The sequence below is a fragment of the Podarcis melisellensis genome (assembly GCF_964234715.1).
Source record: "Podarcis melisellensis genome assembly, chromosome: 18".
NCBI classification, from domain to species: Eukaryota; Metazoa; Chordata; class Lepidosauria; order Squamata; family Lacertidae; genus Podarcis; species Podarcis melisellensis.
In genome coordinates this window covers 6,528,048-6,534,632 of record NC_138536.1, presented here as the reverse complement: position 1 = coordinate 6,534,632, position 6,585 = coordinate 6,528,048, and positions in this window count along the sequence as shown.

The window sequence follows — 6,585 nt, the reverse complement described above, 5'->3', positions numbered from 1 at the left end:
ACCGTGATTTGTTGTCATGTCCTCCTCTTCGTGACCCCCTGGACCAGAGCACACCAGGCCCTCCTGTCTTCCACTGCCTCCCGCAGTTTGGTCAAACTCATGCTGGTAGCTTCGAGAACACTGTCCAACCATCTCGTCCTCTGTCGTCCCCTTCTCCTTGTGCCCTCCATCTTTCCCAACATCAGGGTCTTTTCCAGGGAGTCTTCTCTTCTCATGAGGTGGCCAAAGGCTTGGAGCCTCAGCTTCAGGATCTGTCCTTCCAGTGAGCACTCAGGGCTGATTTCCTTCAGAATTATCACTTTAGTGATATATAGTTTAATGGTGAATTTTGGACACAATGGAGATGTAAAAGATTTGGATCATCCTAAAAGATGTGGGAGGAAATGATTACTAATAGGACCCACAAAGGAGAGGATGGAAGTCCAGGCGATTCCTTGGAATCTTGTTTTTATGATTTGTGTTTGACATATCTCTGTAAAATTTTAATTTGAAAAACCAAATACATATTATTATTATTTTAAAAATATCATTATGGAATGGGACGTCCCTATTTTCATTGGAGAAATGTTGGAGGGTATGTGAAAAAGTGTTTTCTTTAGTCTCTCCTGAATATTCAGGCAAAAGGCTTTAGGGGGCACGATATATAATGAAATCAAGAAGATTTGTGAAATGGCTTTCCCCAAGAGGCCACAAATCCTTCCTGCTCTCTCAGTGGTCCGGTGGCTTTACTTCTGCATTCCTATGCAGCAGGTCTACCAGGAAATGCAGCTAGAGGGAAGTGCAGCTACTCCTACTCTAGAGGAAATCCACCTTAAGCCTCTTTGGCTAGGCGCCAAATTCCATCTACTAACTGTGCCAGATTTGTGCAGGAGCTTCTGAGTTTAATGCCCTTACGCTTTATAACCGGAGTCAGTAAACTCTTGTGCCAAGTTCCTCATTCCCTGGGTCACAGGCTATACATTCAAAGTGTACGGCTTGGTCCAAAGAATCGCCCTAAAAGAAAATGTGATGAAAATGATGTATAGATGGTATATTAGACCTGTCAAGTTAGTGAAAATGTATAAAGTCAGTAATAAATGTTGGAAATGTAAAGAAAAAGAGGGAACATTTTATTACATGTGATGGGAATGTAAAAAGGCGAAATGCTTCTGGGAGATGATATATAATGAGTTGGAAAAAATGTTGAAATATACATTTATAAAGAAACCAGAAGCATTTTTCCTGGGCATTGCGGGGAGTGATATAAATAGAAAGCAATGTAAGTTCTTTTTATATGCAATAACAGCAGCAAGAATATTATTGGCCCAAAAATGGAAGCAAGAAGAGTTAACGACGATTGAAGAATGGAGGATGAAGTTAATGGACTATGCAGAATTAGATAAATTAACAGGAAGGATTCGAAACCGGCGAGACCAGAAATTCACGGAGTAAAAGACTGGAGTAAATTTACGGATTATTTGAAAAGTAATTGTGAAGAACAGACGACGTTTGTAGGTTTGCAAGAAGTTTTGTGAGGAGTATTATCGGAAGTATTGCAAAAATGGAGAAGGGGGAGGATGGTTTGTTAAGAGATGTAAAGGCAATATAAAGTTAAGAAATGCATAAGAACTGGTTAAAACGGTGGATCATCAGAGGTGCTGATGGAAGTCTAAAAAGATTGTATAAGTGATAAGTTTTGTGGTACATTTTATAATTTATATGTTAAAATTAATAAAAAATATTATTTAAATAAAAGAATCGCCGGAAACTGTAGTTCGCTCCTTGCAGAACCGCAATTCCCAGCATCCTTGATAAATGACAACCCACAGGATTCTTGGTGGCTGGGCGCAGGGCCAGATTTAGGTTCAATGAGGTCCTAAGCTACTGAAGGTAATGGGGCCCTTTATATGTCCAGCTGTCCTTTGTCAGCAACAAATTGTCGCTGTTTTTTGTGTGTTGAATATATGCTATATGGTCATTTATGGACCTAATAGGTATCTCAGGACATTTGCCCATATTGCCATGCAACCAGTCCATGCAGAATGCGGGCGCCCTATATATAGAAAGGAGCAAACCAGGGATATTTTGGGGAGCAGGCTAGCAGGACTTACATCACAGGAACCTGCACAGCACAAAACACTGTTGCTGCATGCAGTCTTTATTTTATTAGTTTATTATCTTATATTAGGAAATGTACATGGCCTGGTTGCATGGCAACATGTGCAAATGGCTTTAGATACCTATGAGGTCCACAAATTACCACACAGCATATATTCAACCCAAAAAACAGCGACAATTTGTTGTTGACAAAGGACAGCTGGACGTATAAAGGGCCCCATTACGTTCAATTGGGATGTGGGTGGCACTGTGGTCTAAACCACTGAGTTTAGGATTTGCCGATCAGAAGGTCGGCGGTTCGAATCCCCGCATTGACAGGGTGAGCTCCCGTTGCTCGGTCCCTGCTTCTGCCAACCTAGCAGTTGGAAAGCACGTCAAAGCGCAAGTAGATAAATAGGTACCATGGCATTTCCGTGCGCTGCTCTGGTTTGCCAGAAGCGGCTTAGTCCTGCTGGCCACATGACCCAGAAGCTTTATGCCGGCTCCCTTGGCCAGTAAAGCGAGATGAGCGCCGCAACCCCAGAGTCGGTCGTGACTGGACCAAATTGGTCAGGGGTCCACTTTACCTTTTTTATATGCTATATGGAGCTAATAGGTATCTCAAGCCATTTGCACATAACAAAATAAGTATTTTATCAAAGGAATTGTTGAACTGAAATACAATTAAGGATTCCTGCGTTGCCAGAGTTGGGGTTCAGCTAGATGATCCTTGGGGTCCCATCTACAATTCTCTGATTCTGTGAAAAATGCCTAAAGCTGACTCCTACAAAACAAAACAAAAGCCAAGCTTTTGGGGAGGACTGAGCATGCTGAATCTTGAGTGTTAGAAAAGAAAAATAGAAAACTCTCTCTCTCACTCTCTTTGTGTAATGGCAGAAGACTTGACTGGCAGGCACTCTGAACAGCAACACTCCTGTTAGAAGACAAGGATACGCCACAACATTTTGCCGCAGCACATCCCACTAGTTGTTCTGCTGAAGACAGGCGATGTGACGGAATTTGTCTAAATCATGGGTAGGCAAACTAAGGCCCGGGGGCCAGATCTGGCCCAATTGCCTTCTCAATCTGGCCCGCAGATGGTCTAGGAATTAGTGTGTTTTTAAATGAGTAGAATGTGTGCTTTTATTTAAAATACATCTCTGGGTTATTTGTTGTTGTTTAGTCGTTTAGTCGTGTCCACCTCTTCGTGACCCCCTGGACCAGAGCATGCCAGGCCCGCCTGTCTTCCACTGCCTCCCGCAGTTTGGCCAAACTCATGCTGGTAGCTTTGAGAACACTGTCCCACCATCTCGTCCTCTGTCGTCCCCTTCTCCTTGTGCCCTCCATCTTTCCCAACATCAGGGTCTTTTCCAGGGAGTCTTCTCTTCTCATGAGGTGGCCAAAGTCTTGGAGCCTCAGCTTCAGGATCTGTCCTTCCAGTGAGCACTCAGGGCTGATTTCCTACAGAATGGAGAGGTTTGATCTTCTTGCAGTCCATGGGACTCTCAAGAGTCTCCTCCAGCACCATAATCCAAAAGCATCAAGGAATTCGTTCATTTTTTGGTCCAAAATATAGTCCGGTCCCCCCACAAGGTCTGAGGGACAGTGGATTAGCCCTCTGCTGAAAAAGTTTGCTGACCCCGGGTCTAAATGATGAGGTCGTGGCGAAAGGCTTTTGATACTCTGAAAGGCGACGTCAGAGCCAATTATGAAGTGTGTGTGTGTGTGTGTGGGAGAAATTCCTTCCCCTTCTAACCACAACACCCTGGGCCTCATCCAGACTCTTCCCATCATCTTCAAATAAATATTTGTTCAGGTATAAAGGCCGAGTCGCCTCATGTGGGAAGGAAGAACCTGCAAGGAAAAAACAAAAAAGGTCTTTTGTAAGAATCTAACATGCTGAGACAAGTTGCTTGGAGAGCTGTGGGGTTGCCAACTGCTCAGGAAGTGCCAGCTTTGGTGCGTGCCTCTGCCTTTGGCAGAGATTTGACGTGCAACCATCGGGAAGTGGAGGGTTTTTTTTCCTCCTGGTACAGAGTCAAGTGTGATTACCTGCCAGGTCCAATTCCTCTTTCAAGGACAAAGGAGGCTGGTTTCAAAGTTCGGATGGTGGGGCAGGAGTGCAGATTCTGCCAAGGGGCGAAAACAGAGGCACCGCCACCAATATTGTTGAGGAAAATGGGTTCGAAACAGGCAGAGGGGTCCTTTCCCACTCAGGATCTGAGACCCATCCTGACGTTTCTTGAGCCAGTCCTGAAAATGTGTGCATGGGACATACACTCTGTACATGCTCAGATGCCTTCTAGTTGCTGGGCCAACCCCCTGCCCCTTCTAGTCCCATTTCCATTTCCAAAATGAGAGGCGCTGCCCAGAGGCCAAACCGTCCTCACGTCCTCAGACGGACTCGGGCAGTGAGAGCACTCTGCACGCACTCAGAGAGCCTCCTTCGCTAGATGAACGGTTGAAGGATCTGGGTATGTTTAGCCTGGAAAAGAAGAGACTGAGAGGAGATATGAGAGCCATCTTGAAATATCTCAAGGATTTTTCTACAGAAGAGGGAGCAACCTTGTTTTCTCCTGCTCCGGAGGGTAGGATTCGAACCCGAACCAATGGATTCAAGTGATAAGGGAGGAGATTTGTAAGAGCCGTTTGGCAGTGGAACGGTCGGGAGGCGGTGGGCTGTCCTTCCTTGGAGGTTTTTAAGCAGAGGCTGGACGGCTTTCGGTCATGGATTCGTGTATTGCGGGGGGTTGGACTAAATGAACCTTGGTGTCCCTTCCCTAAACACGATTCTATGATTCTCTCCTTTTCATACGCTCGCATGCTAGAAGACTGTATGCTAGTTCATGTACACAACAACAGCCGCACGTACATTGAAGGTAAAGGTAAAGGGACCCCTGACCTTTAGGTCCAGTCGTTACCAACTCTGGGGTTGCGGCGCTCATCTCGCTTTATTGGCCGAGGGAGCCGGTGTACAGCTTCCGGGTCATGTGGCCAGCAGGACTAAGCCGCTTCTGGCGAACCAGAGCAGCGCACGGAAACGCCATTTACCTTCCCGCCGGAGTGGTACCTATTTATCTACTTGTACTGGCGTGCTTTCGAACTGCTAGGTTGGCAGGAGCAGGGACCGAGCAACAGGAGGTCACCCCGTTGCGGGGATTCGAACCGCCGACCTTCTGATCGGCAAGTCCTAGGCTCTGTGGTTTAACCCACAGCGCCACCCGCCAGCCCAGAAATGAAGGAAGAGACTATCCCCTGCTTGAAGATCCCGGGCCCCAGGGAAATTAGACTGGCCTCGACGAGAGCCAGGGCCTTTTCGGCCATGGCCCCGGCCCGCTGAAACGCTCTGTCACAAGAGACCAGGGCCCTGTGGGATTTGACATCTTGCCACAGGGCCTGCAAGACTTAGCTATTCCGCCAGGCCTTTGGGAAGGATGCAATTTGACTTACTTTCCTTTGTATAAAACAAGCCTGAATTAGGACCCCAACCCACTCACAGGTCCTTGTATGGAAAAAGTTGGCCCTGGTAATTATTAACCACTCTCAATTCCACCCTGATAATTACCACCTGCCCAGATTTAAATTAATTTTAAGATGCATTTTAATTCATTGATGTCTGTTTTTATGCTTATTGTGTTGTTTTTATGTTGCTAGGCGCTCTCAGCCCGGTCTCCGCTGGGGAGGGTGGAATACAAATAAAATTTTATTATTATTAAAGAAGAATGGCAAACCAAGTTGACGGACTATGCCAAAATGGCAAAACTAACCAGGAAGCTCAGGAACCAAGAAGACGAGAACTTTAAAAAAGAACGGGGAAAGTTTACAATATATACACAAGATCATTGTAAGCAGGTTGAAACATTGGCAGGATTTGAAACAAACTTGTAATGTAACAGAATGGGACGCATGGGACGCTGTGGGTTAAACCACAGAGCCTAGAACTTGCCGATCAGAAGGTCAGTGGTTCTAATCCCCGCGACAGGGTGAGCTCCCGTTGCTCGGTCCCTGCTCCTGCCAACCTAGAAGTTCAAAGGCATGTCAAAGTGCAAGTAGATAAATAGGTACCACTCCGGCGGGAAGGTAAACGGCGTTTCCGTGCGCTGCTCTGGTTCGCCAGAAGCGGCTTAGTCCTGCTGGCCACATGACCCGGAAGCTGTACGCCGGCTCCCTCGTCCAATAAAGCGAGATGAGCGCCGCAACCCCAGAGTCGGTCACGACTGGGCCTAATGGTCAGGGGTCCCTTTACCTTTACTAATGTAACAGAGTGTATAGATAACCTAGAAAGATAAATCCATTGGTTTTTGAATCCATTGGTTTGCGATTGAATGCTACTCTCGGTAGTGGCACCTGCCCTGTGGAACTGCCTCCCACTAGATGTCAAAGCGAACAACTACCACCAGACTTTTAGAAGACATCTGAAGGCAGCCCTGTCCAAGGAAGCTTTTAATGTTTGATGCATTGCTGTATTTTAATATTTTGTTGGAAGCCGCCCAGAGTGGCTGGGGAAGC